Raw genomic sequence first — 15,276 nt, forward strand, 5'->3', positions numbered from 1 at the left:
ACATATAACAGAAGTACTGTAACACATTTTAAGCAATGTTTTTAATGCCTAAACACAGTGGTTTGGGTTAAAGACGACTGCTGAGGTGACTGAAGGGACATCTTGACATAAAAGAAATAAAAAATGTACATTAAAGGTAGTCATAAAGAAGTATATTTTTCTTTGATTAATATAAAAGGGTAACGGTAGCACATTAAAACTTGTTTAGCTATTTATAAAATTAATAATGACGTGTAACTATTCAAATGTTGCGAAAATTAAAATGCTACTCTCTGAAACTTTAAAGGTTGATGAAAAAAAGGAAAATTGTAATATTTTTAAATATCTGACCTTGTTGGTCGTGTAAGCGGTAGGCTACGTAAGTCTGTAACGTCATTAAGGGGCGCACGTGAGCTTGTTTCGAGTGCGCGAGAGGTAGTAGCGTTGAGGTAACAAGTGCTACAACTGCTCGGATTCAAAGCAAGGTAAGTCATTTAAAACAAGTATTTTGTGTGACATTAACCGAAAGTCAAACGTTATCTGATATGTTTCGTCGAAAACGTCGACGGTTTGTTCTCAATCGGTGGTTTTGCGATGTTGCTAGTTCATATTCAGGTAACGCCGTCTAATTAAGTTGCATGAACTCTCAAAAGGTATTGAGTTTATAACATCGAGGTGTTGTTTTAACTGTAGCGTTATCTGACTTAAAATATGTGATTTGGTGGATGACATTACCTGCAAATTCAGTTAGCCTGTGTAATTAGCATGACCACGAGGTTAGCCTATAATTAGGCTTTTGACGGTTTCGCTAGTTGTTGGTTGTTGGTAAACTTGTAACTTTACAGCTAGTTGAGTAAATATATTGTCTAAATACATTGACTCGAAGATACAAAAGTGGCTGTGTGCGCGTGTAGTCAACTTAAGATGAAATGTTTGTAAAGTTTATTAATAAAGTGTTTAAAAAGTTTGAGGAAGGAGACGCTGCGTGTGATTATAGGTTTATCAGGAAAAAAACACGACGTATTTATTTATTCACAGTGTTGTTTTGTATAAAGTTAGTTCCCCAGAAATATTAATGCTGTTATTATATGTGTTTTATACGTTTATTTGTACCTGCGTCATCGCTGAGCTGTTTGGAGCGCAGTTCTTTTTTTTGTCCGCTGGGTGGCAGACCCTTTCCGTGTCTGAAGGCGATATTTCACCTTAACTTGATATATCCCGTGAATTTGACCTTTGCTGTCATGTTCAAAGTGGTTTTATTTTCATTTTTGTCTGATACTTTTGGTGATGACAACTGCTTCATTCTGCTATAGTCCTGGAAGTGCGTCTGTGTTTCTGATTGGTGAACAAGTACGTGACCTCACTTGAGCCTGTGTTGAAGAAAGTACCGATTTTTAAAAACTGAATGATATTAATCAGTGGTAATATGAGTGTGCAGTCATGATACCAGTATGTAGAAGAGTCTTTTGGGTTAAAAAGAAACAATAATAAAATGCTTGCCGTCGTCATATTTGCTGTATCAAAGAATTTGGTTCCTGCTGTTGACCATTTGTGGGCATATATTTTCGGACTTTTTGGTAAGATCAAGTGTAGTATCTGTTCTTATCAGTTTAATATCTGATACGTGCCCTACCCGGGCACCATATATTAAATTGATTTTTGGATCAGGGAGATGGAATAGGGGCTTGCTCCGTCCACTCCACGCATCGACCCGGTATTGCAGTACTTCCGGGAACGGTGCACCCCCCTAAAATGGTTAAAAAAAGAATTACAACGCTGGTGCGTTATTGTAATATGCTTAACAGCGTCGTGTACATTTATCACCGTGGTGGTTTGTATGTTGTGTTGAGGATGGTTGTTTGTGTTGTATGATTATCATTTTGCATTCTCTATTCTGTATTCTTCTGAGAATGCGTTAGAGCTGTATTTCAGCGCGCTGCATGTTACTGCTTATGTACGGATTCTTTTATAATGTGCAAGCTTCAGAGCGGTTGCAAAATGAATGCATGTGATTGTCGAGCGGACGCACGTTTCTAGTGTTTATTGAGGTAGTTTGCTGTTGCTTTTGATAAAATTATGAAATGCATGTTCTGCTGCTTCGGTAGTTGTTTCAGTTGTAGTGGATTTTACGCGCTGTATTAGGACTCAAATTCGTATTTTTCTTTACATTTTATAATTTTGCAGACTCTTTTATCCGCAGCGACTTGGTCTAAGTGTAGTCTAACGCAGTACATGTAGGTCAAAAACCCTTGCTACATTACATACACACACGATGACCTACATTACATTACAATGTAGATATTTTAATGTCTAAGTTCATCCGCGAAGTTTTCGTCTATACCGGCAACTTTTAAAGTTTTATTTAGGTATTCCTTTTTTGAATAGCTGGCATTTCATATGTTATCGCCAGGGTACACATCAGTGCTCTATCCATTATTATAGGGATGCAACAAGCACTGTAACCTGCAGACGTTGCATGTAAGTTTGAAATTTGTTATGTAACTTGATGAGGTTTAATGTTTTTTTTGATTGTATCCGTCATGTTTTTTTTTTTATTTAATTGTGGATATTAGATTAATGCCGGTCCATTTTATTTATATTTTATATAACCTTATTCTAATATAGCTATCACAGACATTTTCAATAATAATAAAATAATAAAAAAAAAAACATTAAATTTATATTAAGACTTTAACACTCTAATAACGCCTCAGTCAGGTCAAAGAAATGTTTTATTAGTTGCTTTTCGTTCTATCATCTGATACAACACTCAATAAAGTCTCTTGAGAGGGAGAGAATGGATGGTTTATGTCTTTAGCCATTTATAACTGGTCTATCTATCTCCAGGGATTTAACTTGCATATACAACACACACAAAAAAATAGAAATGGTCATCTTTGTGTTAATATGCCTTGTCCCCGACCGTGTGTGTATTTATTTGTTGGACATGGGATTAACTGTAAAAACCCGGTATATAACGGGTCTATCGGCTAATGGTACCCCGACTGACAGGATTGTTTTATTTCTTTTTGTTTTTATATGGTATAAAAAATGTCCACATGTTTTAGTAGGCCTATAACTTTTTTTACTCTGTCACGTATAGCACAGAGAGTGAGAACGAAAAATAATATTTTATTCATGAATTAATTATTGACAGAACTATAAGACCATCAGAGGAAAAAATAAAGAATATTTACACCCCATTTTTCCATAAAGAACAAACAAAAAATTGTATTTAGCAGAGCTTAATTTCTTAAACAAATAAAACTAATCAAAAATAAACAGCTTACATGCCGAACTCTTTCATTCAAAACTATGCCATCGTTGCTTAAAGTTTGAATACGCTACTAGTTTAAAATCACAGTATAAATATAATTTGTGTAAGCCTATGAAGCACCTATATCTTGTAATTAGTTTAATTTACATTAAATACTAGCTTCAATAACAGCCCCACTTTGCGCATGCGCATTAAAATCCAATACTGTGCATGCTCATCAAACATCCAATACGTATTGGATCTGATCCAGCTACATCATCGTGCTGCAGGCTGCAGTGAGGACCTCTTGGTTGTCTCGGGCATTTTACAGACTTTTGTCTGTCACTGTGAAACTTTAACTCTTCTTTCTGGAATCCCCTCGACCACACTATAATGTGCGCACGTTTTGGCTCATACCCTAAAAATGGCAATTTCAACAAGCTATAAAAAATTATCTGTAGGGCATTTTGAGCTAAAACTTCACATACACACTCTTATTTCTTGTAAAAAGGGCAGGGCTCCAGACAAAATAATCAAGTAAGCAGCCATTGGCTCCTATAAGAAGAAAATTTAGGCGCCAAATGATTTTTTTTTAGGTGACACAGAATAAATGTTTATTGTTGAATTAGTTGAGAATATATAATATACTTTTTTTTAACATTTCAATCATACTGTCATGTTTATATCTCATATTTTCTTGACTTTATCAGCATTTTAATCCATCTTGTAGATGACCTGGGAACTAAGGTTCACTTAATAAAAACTAAATATCTTTTCCAACTAGTCACAAAGAATTGGTCATTACACAGAATCTGTACCAATATCATGGACCACAAGCATCAATTGGTGACTGAGTGTAGTTTGGGCTCCTCCTCAATGCATCCTGTAAATTTTGTCAGACACTCTTAAAAATAAAGGTGCTTCATGATGCCATAGAAGAACCTTTTATGTCTGAATGGTTTCATAAAGAACCTTTAACATCTGAAGAACCTTTACATTTCACAAAAGGTTCTTTGTAGCGAAAGAAGTTTCTTTAGACTATAAAAAGTTGAGAAAGAGATGGTTCTTTAAAGAGCCGCTGACTGAATTATTCTTTGTGGAACCAAAAACCTTTATTTTTAAGAGTGTATGTCTTTCGCACTTTCAGTCTGTTTTTCTTAATTAGTAAAATGCAATTTTATAGGAGGAGTTGAATCATGTAGACAACAGCTTAAGTAAAAATATGAATATGCAATAGCACATAAATATAGCAAAATGCTCCTCTTTATAGTTATTTTTCTAGCTGACTGATGAGCTTATGTTTTTACTATGTACTCAAAGATTTTTTTTCTTTAGAAAGTTGTATCTGGGTGTTTTACACTTCCAGATAAAATTGTCTACATATAACATTCCCCAAGCAATTTATTACAATATTTTTTCAGTGAAAAACAGGTCTGTTTAGTTTACTAACAATAAAGATGTATCCAAAAAACATTTAGGAAGTGAAGAAAATGGAATCAGTGTTATAGAACAAAACACAGTAAAAAGTGTTTTTTTTTTTTTTTTTTTTTTAGATAAATATATTTTTAATCTGACTTTGAACAACAACACAAATAAACCATGCAGCTATTTAGTGAAAACAATTGCACATTGTCTTCTGCAAAAAAATACAGTGCAAATGATTCACAAACTACACACAAAATATAAAGTCAGAATTGTGAAATATAAGGTTTGAAAGTTTTACAGAGTCAATTATTTTTTTTTGTGTTTTTTTTTGTTTTTGTGTGTTTTAATTTATGTTTGCTTTTGTTCAAAATTTACAATGAAAAATCCTAAATGTTTATTGGTTGAATATGGGAGAGTTTTAACCAATCTGGGCACGGGGGTGGGACTAAGCATCAACAGTCCTTCCTGTTTGGCTCAACGGAATGAAATGCATCAACGTTGTCAAAATGTGATGTTATTACGTATTGTTTTGTTCTTATGTATATATAAATAAGACAAATGAGATAGCTCCGAAAAAACTTTTTCAGATTTTTTTCAGCATTCAGAAAATAACTTAAAATTCTTAAAATTATGATTTTAAACATCTGTTAATTCTGTGTGCTGATCGACTCTTCTGTTGCATCATGGGAATGTTCTCTCTGTACAGTATCATGATATTATGCTGTTAATAGCTAGATTTGCAGTGAAACCTTCTAAGAACAGGCGAAAAGATTCTGCTTTTTGTGTGTGTGTGTTTGTGTTTGATCGTTTGTAGTAAAGTAGTGTCTCATCGTCATTGAGAATAATATTCCCGTAAGTGCTCCCCCTTCAGGGTGAGTGTAGAATTCATACTTACCTGGCAGGGGAGATACCATGATCAAGAAGGTGGTTCACCCAGGGCGAGGCTCAGCCATTGCACTCCGGTTGTGCTGACCCCTGCGAATTCCCCAAATGTGGGAATCTCGACTGCATAATTTCTGGTAGTGGGGGACTGCGTTCGCGCTCTCCCCTGATCTTTTGGTTAAAAATAGAGTTGAATTGTGTAGTATTACATCTAGTGTGTGTGCGCAAATTTTTGTGCATAAAGTGTTTGTAGAATTCTGAAACCACAAATGCTAAACACCATCCCTGCTTAGTGCACTTAAATTTAGTAGAATGTTATTATTTTAAAATACAGAATCAGAATGAGCTTTATTGCCAGGTATGTTTACACATATGAGGAATTTGTTTTTGTGACAGAAGCTTCCGCAGTGCAACAGAATGACAGCGACAGAACAAAAACAGATGATGATAAAAGAATAAAAAAATAGAACAAGTAAGGAATAACAATATACAAATTGACATTTGTATGTGCAGGTATATTATAATAGACAGTTTTGTATGTACAGGTATAGTATGTGCAAATTTGAAGTGTAGACTAAGTATGTGTGTTAGAAAAATAAGTGTAGGAGAGTATAAATAGTGTTGTGTGTTCCAGAGTTATTGTCAAGTGTTCATGAGATAGATTGCCTGAGGGAAGAAACTGTTCTGGTGATCAGAGCTCTGTAGTGTCGACCAGATGGCAACAGTTTAAAGAGGGAGTGTACAGTCGTGGCCAAAAGTTTTGAGAATTACATAAATATTAGTTTTCAAAAAGTTTGCTGCTAAACTGCTTTTAGATCTTTGTTTCAGTTGTTTCTGTGATGTACTGAAATATAATTACAAGCACTTCATACGTTTCAAATGCTTTTATCGACAATTACATGACATTTATGCAAAGAGTCAGTATTTGCAGTGTTGGCCCTTCTTTTTCAGGACCTCTGCAATTCGACTGGGCATGCTCTCAATCAACTTCTGGGCCAAATCCTGACTGATAGCAACCCATTCTTTCATAATAACTTCTTGGAGTTTGTCAGAATTAGTGGGTTTTTGTTTGTCCACCTGCCTCTTGAGGATTGACCACAAGTTCTCAATGGGATTAAGATCTGGGGAGTTTCCAGGCCATGGACCCAAAATTTCAACATTCTGGTCCCCGAGCCACTTAGTTATCACTTTTGCCTTATGGTGCTCCATCGTGCTGGAAAATGCATTGTTCTTCACCAAACTGTTGTTGGGTTGTTGGAAGAAGTTGCTGTTGGAGGGTGTTTTGGTACCATTCTTTATTCATGGCTGTGTTTTGGGGCAGAATTGTGAGTGAGCCCACTCCCTTGGATGAGAAGCAACCCCACACATGAATGGTGTCAGGATGCTTTACTGTTGGCATGACACAGGACTGATGGTAGTCCTCACCTTTTCTTCTCCGGACAAGCCTTTTTCCAGATGCCCCAAACAATCGGAAAGGGGGTTCATCGGAGAATATGACTTTGCCCCAGTCAGCAGTCCATTCAGTATACTTTCTGCAGAAGATCAATCTGTCCCTGGTGTTTTTTTTGGAGAGAAGTGGCTTCTTTGCTGCCCTTCTTGACACCAGGCCATCTTCCAAAAGTCTTCGCCTCACTGTGCGTGCAGATGCGCTCACACCTGCCTGCTGCCATTCCTGAGCAAGCTCTGCACTGGTGGCACTCCGATCCCGCAGCTGAATCCTCTTTAGGAGACGAACCTGGCGCTTGCTGTACTTTCTTAGGTTCAATTCTTGTAAAGAAGGCTTCAGGGCGCCCCTTTCCTTGAAGTTCTTGATGAACCTATAAATTGTTGATTTAGGTGCAATCTTAGTAGCCACAATATCCTTGCCTGTGAAGCCATTTTTATGCAATGCAATGATGGCTGCACGCGTTTCTTTGCAGGTCACCATGGTTAACAATGGAAGAACAATGATTTCAAGCATCACCCTCCTTTTAACATGTCAAGTCTGCCATTCTAACCCAATCAGCCTGACATAATGATCTCCAGCCTTGTGCTCGTCAACATTCTCACCTGAGTTAACAAGATGATTACTGAAATGATCTCAGCAGGTCCTTTAATGACTGCAATGAAATGCAGTGGAAAGTTTTTTTTTTGGGATTAAGTTAATTTTCATGGCAAAGAAGGACTATGCAATTCATCTGATCACTCTTCATAACATTCTGGAGTATATGCAAATTGCTATTATAAAAACTTAAGCAGCAACTTTTCCAATTTCCAATATTTATGTAATTCTCAAAACTGTTGGCCACGACTGTACTTGATGTGAGGGGTCATGAGTAGGGGCGCTCCGATAAGGATTTTTAAAGCCGATCACAGAAAGCAGTATCTAATGATCCGATCACCGATACCGATCTTTTTAAAGGCTTCTTTTTATCATTTATAACTATATATTGATACTCCAATCAGGATTTTTAGAAATGTATCCAGGGCCTGAGTTTCATTTTTGAAAATGGGGTAATTCCCCTCTTAGGTGACTCTTGTGACAGCACGTACTGTGCTCCATTATTTTGATTTTAAATCCAAACATTGTCACTGAAAATGCTTTTTCAGCATTGCAAGTATTTTTTTTTTTACACAGTACAGTAATACAATCTTTAACAGACCTGTTTACACACACTAAATAAGCAACACATTATTCAATACTTTTACTTTTGCATTTACTTATAGATTTACGTATTAATTTGCTTAAGCAAGTGGCAAAACATTTAAACTACTTTTCTTATGTTATCATAAACTTACCATTGACAGAAATAGTCTACTGTCTTTCCTTTTTTGAAATATTTATTACAAGAGTGCCATCTTATTGCCTTGTTTATCTAGCCAAAAAGCCATGTGTGTTGACTGTGAAACACAGTAGACTTTAATATGCATGTGTGGTGTAATTACTACATTTACATGTCAATCCATGTTTATATTTACTGAAAACAATGCGCTGTTACTTTAATTCAGCGCTCGCAGCGCAGCAATACGCCTGTTTCACACATACTTCGTCTGCAGTGCGTATGCGTTGTTTTTTTTACGCACCCATATTAATGTATTAGAGCGTTCACACTGCACGCGGTTGCGGTCCGTCAGTGCATTTCAGGAGCGGTGCTTCTGCAGCAGTGCAGTGATTGTTTACGTACCGAGTCTATTTTTGCTGTGCTGCAGGCACTGAATTAAAGTGACACTGCATTGTTTGCGGTAAAAATGAACATGGATTGACACAGAAATGCAGTAATTTCACAATAAATTGATTCAATTAAAGTCTACTTTGATTCACAGTCAGCATGTGGCTTTTTGGCTAGGTTTAAAACAAGAAAAAGTGCACTTTTAGATAAACAAGGCAACATAATATATGCACTTTTATGGCGGCAGAAAAACAAAGTTCTTTAAGACCCGTGGGATTGCTTGTAATAAAGATTTAAATGCAAAAGACACAAGAGTTTTAATTTTAAATGTTTGTGATAGCCTAACAAGGATAGGCTAAATGTTGTTTAAATGGGTTGCCACTTGCTTGAGCAACTTATTATACAAACACAGAAGTCAAATGCATGAATAAGTTGTTTATATTTATTGAGCTCCAGTGATCTGTTGAAGATCTGTGTGAAGATGGGGGCCAGCTGGTCAGCACAGGATTTCAGACAGACTGGTGTAATAAAATCTGGGCCTGGTGCTTTTTTCCTTTACTGCTTCCGGAAGATCTGGCGCACCTCATCCTTGATGATGTGAATTGCAGGTGTGGGGGTTGCAGGAGGTGTGAATGGTGTGAACGGTTGTGTGAAGAGGTGTTCAGGGCGGGTGTTGGGTGTTTTTTCAGACCTGCAGTAAAACTCGTTCAGATCGTCTGCCAGTTGTTGATTCTCCACAGTGCTGGGGGATGGTGTCTTGTAGTTGATCTACTTCAGACTTTTCCACACTGATGCTTAGTTGGTGTTGGTTTTTTTTTTTTATTTTTTCTTTGTAATTCTTATCTCCTTTTCCAGTGTTTGTTTGTCTTGTTTATTTTTGAAGTTGTGTTTGGCCCTGTAAACATCTTCTTTGGCTTGACGGAGCTGTCTGAGTTTTGCAGTGATCCATGGTTTATCATTGTTGTAAGTTAGATGAGTGCTGGTAGCAATGCACGTCTTCACAGAAACTGATATAAGATATTACAGTCTCTGTGAGTTCGTCCAGATCGCTGGGAACAGCTTCAAAAACACTCCAATCAGTGAGGTCAAAACAAGCTTGTAAATTAGGGCTGCAACTAACGATTATTTTGATAATCGATTAATCGGTCGATTATTTGTACGATTAATCGATGAATCGGTTTATGTACTTATATTTTAGTTTTGCCCATTTTTTCCCCAAGTAAATTATTAACAAAGGGTCTTTATCATTCAACATAGACTTTTTAGAGATTTTTAACCATTTTGCATTGTCATATCCTCATCAAAAACATACCTGGAGTTGTTTTATTATGTGTTAGTTATCCTTTGTCGAACTCTTCTGCAATCAAAACACTGACCCATACATACTCTAGCAAATTTCACAAGGAGGTTTCAAATAATGTTTTCACCATGGCAGTCCTTAGGGCTCCTAAAGTAGTTTAACATCCCGAACAAAGCTTATTAACAGGGTTTTTCCTGGGTCAAAATTGGTCTTCGGTGGTGGCTGACCGACATGGTCATCCACACACAGCAAAGAGTACCCTAGTACCCACATGATCCGCAAGCCCAATATTGACAATAAATGTTAAATTTAAAATAAATACAATAAGAAACATAATTACAATAAGAAACAATTTGTGATTTATTTTTCTAATCCTATTTATTCATGAAAAAACGATCACTGTCAGGCTAGATAGTAAAAGAAAGCGATTACAACTTATTTTACATGTAAACATCATCGATACCAAAGTATATTTGAATTGTGAAAAGGTATCACAATTTATCTATTTACAAATTATGCAATTATCAGACACAGATATTACCTGTCACTCTCACTGTCATCCTTTCTTGCCCTCTTTGCAAAAAAAAGCTGTGATTTTTTTCCATGACTGGCTTTCATAGTTTTGAAAGATAAAATCTTGTTTTGATAGACCTGATAATTATTTTAGTGAAATCATATCAATTAAAAAGTAGCATTAAAAATGTAGCGTTAAAAGGTGTAATAGTGTAATTTTTTTACCATATAAAATGTAATAAAATTAGCAGCTAGCTAGCAACAGCTTGCTTTGTGCTTTGATCTAGTTTGATCTAGTACTGTATTTCGTTGCCTTGTGCCCACATGTGCAATGACAATAAAGTTTAATCTAATCTAATCTAATCTAGTTTCATCTCACTCCAGTCTAACTTTAAACTAAATGAGTTTAGGTAATTTACTACACATTGGCAGAGTCCTATACATACTGTGGATTATTAAGGCTAAATTTTACTAAACACTCTTGCTAAATGGGGTAAGCACACTTACTTTCTGATTTCAGATGTGTATGTTCTTCTAAGAAGTATTGATTTGTTATACACCGATTCAGACACTGACAGGCAGACCAACTGCTTTAACCATTCATTATAATGAATCGGCTCAAAGGAGTCATTAGGTCGCGAATCGGACTTTAGCGGACGTGTTGTGTGTGAATCCTGGCTGTTAGGACATCGCGAAAAATTTGTCAACACACACCCCCCCCCCACACACACACACACACAAAACACTTCATAACTGGATAGAATTATTTTTTTTTTTACGTTTATTTAAAGTTATGTCAGCTGCATGTGCTGAATGCTTGTCACAAGTTGTAAGAGAAGATAAGGCAATTTTTTTTTATTGTTTCTTTTTTTTTTTTGACTGCAATCCACACCCAGCGGTAATTCAGCAAAAAATTCTCCGAATGCACCACGTGAAACATGGATTCGGTCTTCCGACCTTTAGGATTAGTTGATTTTGATGCGAGGGAGAGAGCAAAGACAGAACTGAAGACGGAGGGCCCTATCATACACCCGGCGCAATGCGACACAAGGCGCAGCGCAAGTGTTTGCCAGTTTCAGTCCAGCGCTGTTCGCATTTTCCCGTCCAGCGCCACGTCGTTTAATTAGCAAATGCATTTGCGCCCATTTGTGCGCCCATGGGCGTGCTGGTCTAAAAAAGAGGTGTGTTCAGGCGCATTGCTATTTTAAGGAGCTGAAAATAGACTGCGCCATAGACCAACTCAAACCTGGTCTGGCCCGATGTTTTTTCTGTTATTTAAAGCGCGTGTTAGTGCACGCTGCTTATTAAACACAGGGACGCACAGCAGCACACACACATGCCAAATATTAAAAAATAAAGGATTGCGATGCATAATAATTTTTTGTAGGCTATTAAATATAAAAATGACTACATGTCATAATGGATAGTCATCGCATGTATCAGAATTAGGCTATCTATTTGCTCTCACACGAGCAGCCGTTTCATCCCGGAGATGTGTTCTGTCTTTGCGCTTGCCAAATTCCGCCATGTAAATAGCAAATCCGTCATGGCACGAGCGCAACTGGCTCTGCGTTGGAAGATGAGACTCTGATTAGTTTATTGCACATTACGCCCAAAAAACACCCATTACTCATTAAGAGAATAGGGACAACCCGTTTAGACCATGCGCCTAAGCGCCCGGGCGCGCCAACCGTTTTTCCGCCGTTAAAATAGCAAAAGTGGATTTGGACACGCCCTGAGTGCACCTGCGCTTTACACTTTGCGTTTAGATCGTTAGAATAGGGGCCGGAGAGTGCGCGCGCGGGGGTGGGGCGCTCTGCTCGTTCTCTCTGTCACTCCGTCTGTAGCCTGCTTCACTCACAGAACCCAATTACACATCAAATAAGGCTTTGGCGGGACAAAAAATCGTTTTGGCGGCCGCCAAAAAATTTTCAATGTAGGAAAAACCCTGATTAAGGAATCTTTCAGAACATATTTTCACGAAGAATAAGAATAATACAGAATAAAATTGCAGTAAATTGCATTTTATTATTTTTTTCCTGTAAACACACAGCTTAAACCTGGGAAACAGCTTTATAGCTTATGCTGTGAAACTGTAAACAATCCTTCGAATAAAGTGCCAATGGCATGAAACCTGAATGGAACTCACATTTTAAAGTAAAATTTAAAGTAAAATCCATCAGAAGGTTGTCCAGAAAAAAAATTGGACACACACAAAAAACCTGCTGTGTGAAAAAGGGCAGTGAATACTTAGAAAAAAAAGTGCATTTCAAATACATTTAAACATTAACCTCTCTCAGTCAGTCATAATTAGGCTGCAAGACTGAATTACGAACTGGTAAACGACAAAGCTTTAAATGTTAATTGTTAAAAAGCAATGTTATCAGCTTTTACGACTAAACATTCGCAAACAACATTGTACTGCAGAATCTGCACAAATAAAAGTCTGCAAACTGTGATTTTCATCGGATTTAAATATGTAACGTTAGTGGTCCTTATAACAGTGCAAAATTCAAAAATGTAATAAAGCGATAAAATGTTAACAAAACCGCTTATGCCTGAACTGACAGGAATTCGACTACCTGTGGGAAATGAGGCAGAACACTATTCACTCATTATTTGAGAAAAACTTTGCATTGCAGTGCAAAAAGGTCAACATGTCCAAATGTTCAGGGCTTAACAGTTAGGCTTGCTCTCTTTTTAGAGGATATGTTTCCTGCCGCAGAAAACAGCCGCAGTTTACAGGTTACTCTTCTTTTTTGAAGGCTCAAAGTAAAGTGCTCCCCACCATTTTGGATGACTTCGTCCGATTAGTTTTATCTTCTGCTTTTTTCTTTTTCTTTTTTCTCGAGCTTACTCCACTGCCGCCTGCCTCACCCATCACGCTGAATGCTGCAGAGACGCTGTGCGGGAAGCATGTGACATAAAACGAGGCCAGCTATTGGCTAGTCGCTACTTCTCCTGCTGTACTGGCTGAGTAAAAACCTCCGGTGGCTCATTACTGCCACACTTTGGTCACCGCAGAGTTTAAAATATGCACGAAATGAGCCGCTTACGGCAAATAAAAATTATTTAGCAACGAATCGATTACTAAATTAGTTGACAACTATTTTAATAATCGATTTTAATCGATTAAATCGATTAGTTGTTTCAGCTCTATTGTAAATCCTGCTCTGCTTCATTAGTCCATCTTTTTACAGTCCTTAATACAGGTTTAGTTGCCTGTAGGTCGGTATAAGATCAGTATATTGGTTGTTTTTAGGTAGTTATAATATTGTTATATATTTAATTATGTTTATTAATTTTATTTAATTTTTTATTTGGTTTATTTTATATTGATTGCACACCAACTGAAATATTTCAGGTCTTTTATTGTTTTAAAACTGATGATTTTGGCTTACAGCTCATGAAAACCGAAAATTCCTATCTAAAAATTAGCATATTTTATCAGACCAATAAAAGAAAAGTGTTTTTAATACAAAAAAAGTCAACCTTAAAATAATTATGTTCAGTTATGCACTCAATACTTGGTCGCGAATCCTTTTGCAGAAATGACTGCTTCAATGCGGCGTGGCATGGAGGCAATCAGCCTGTGGCACTGCTGAGGTGTTATGGAGGCCCAGGATGCTTCGATAGCGGCCTTAAGCACATCCAGAGTGTTGGGTCTTGCGTCTCTCAACTTTCTCTTCACGATATCCCACAGATTCTCTATGGGGTTCAGGTCAGGAGAGTTGGCAGGCCAATTGAGCACAGTAATACCATGGTCAGTAAACAATTTACCAGTGGTATTGGCACTCTGAGCAGGTGCCAGGTCGTGCTGAAAAACGAAATCTTCATCTCCATAAAGCTTTTCAGCAGATGGAAGCATGAAGTGCTCCAAAATCTCCTGATAGCTAGCTGCATTGACCCTGCCCTTGATAAAAACACAGTGGACCAACACCAGCACTGACATGGCACCCCAGACCATCACTGACTGTGGGTACTTGACACTGGACTTCAGGCATTTTGGGATTTTCCTTCTCCCCAGTCTTCCTCCAGACTCTGGCACCTTGATTTCCGAATGACATGCAAAATTTGCTTTCATCCGAAAAAAAAGTACTTTGGACCACTGAGCAACAGTCCAGTGCTGCTTCTCTGTAGCCCAGGTCAGGCGCTTCTGCCGCTGTTTCTGGTTCAAAAGCACACGCCTGTGCACGGTGGCTCTGGATGTTTCTACTCCAGACTCAGTCCACTGCTTCCGCAGGTCCCCCAAGGTCTGGAATCGGTCCTTCTCCACAATCTTCCTCAGGGTCCGGTCACCTCTTCTCGTTGTGCAGCGTTTTTTGCCACACTTTTTCCTTCCCACAGACTTCCCACTGAGGTGGCCTTGATACAGCACTCTGGGAACAGCCTATTCGTTCAGAAGTTTCTTTCTGTGTCTTACCCTCTCGCTTGAGGGTGTCAGTGATGGCCTTCTGGACAGCAGTCAGGTCGGCAGTTTTACCCATGATTGCGGTTTTGAGTAATGAACCAGGCTGGGAGTTTTTAAAAGCCTCAGGAATTTTTTGCAGGTGTTTAGAGTTAATTAGTTGATTCAGATGATTAGGTTAATAGCTCGTTTAGAGAACCTTTTTATGATATGCAAATTTTTTGAGATATGAATTTTGGGTTTTCATGAGCTGTATGCCAAAATCATCAGTATTAAAACAATAAAAGACCTGAAATATTTCAGTTGGTGTGCAATGAATCTAAAATATATGAAAGTTTAATTTTTATCATTACATTATGGAAAA

General features: G+C 37.5%; 2 non-coding genes across 2 annotated transcripts; both read left to right on the top strand.

The window, feature by feature from the left end:
* Positions 1–1,538: 1,538 nt before the first annotated feature.
* LOC122138089 lies at positions 1,539–1,727 on the top strand. The gene has a single exon (XR_006155301.1). It is a non-coding gene; the product is annotated as a U2 spliceosomal RNA (small nuclear RNA).
* Positions 1,728–5,547: 3,820 nt separating this feature from the next.
* Positions 5,548–5,711, top strand: LOC122138082. The gene has a single exon (XR_006155294.1). It is a non-coding gene; the product is annotated as a U1 spliceosomal RNA (small nuclear RNA).
* The last annotated feature ends 9,565 nt before the right edge of the window (positions 5,712–15,276 follow it).

Source organism: Cyprinus carpio, chromosome B7 (assembly GCF_018340385.1).
Source record: "Cyprinus carpio isolate SPL01 chromosome B7, ASM1834038v1, whole genome shotgun sequence".
Classification (NCBI taxonomy): domain Eukaryota; kingdom Metazoa; phylum Chordata; class Actinopteri; order Cypriniformes; family Cyprinidae; genus Cyprinus; species Cyprinus carpio.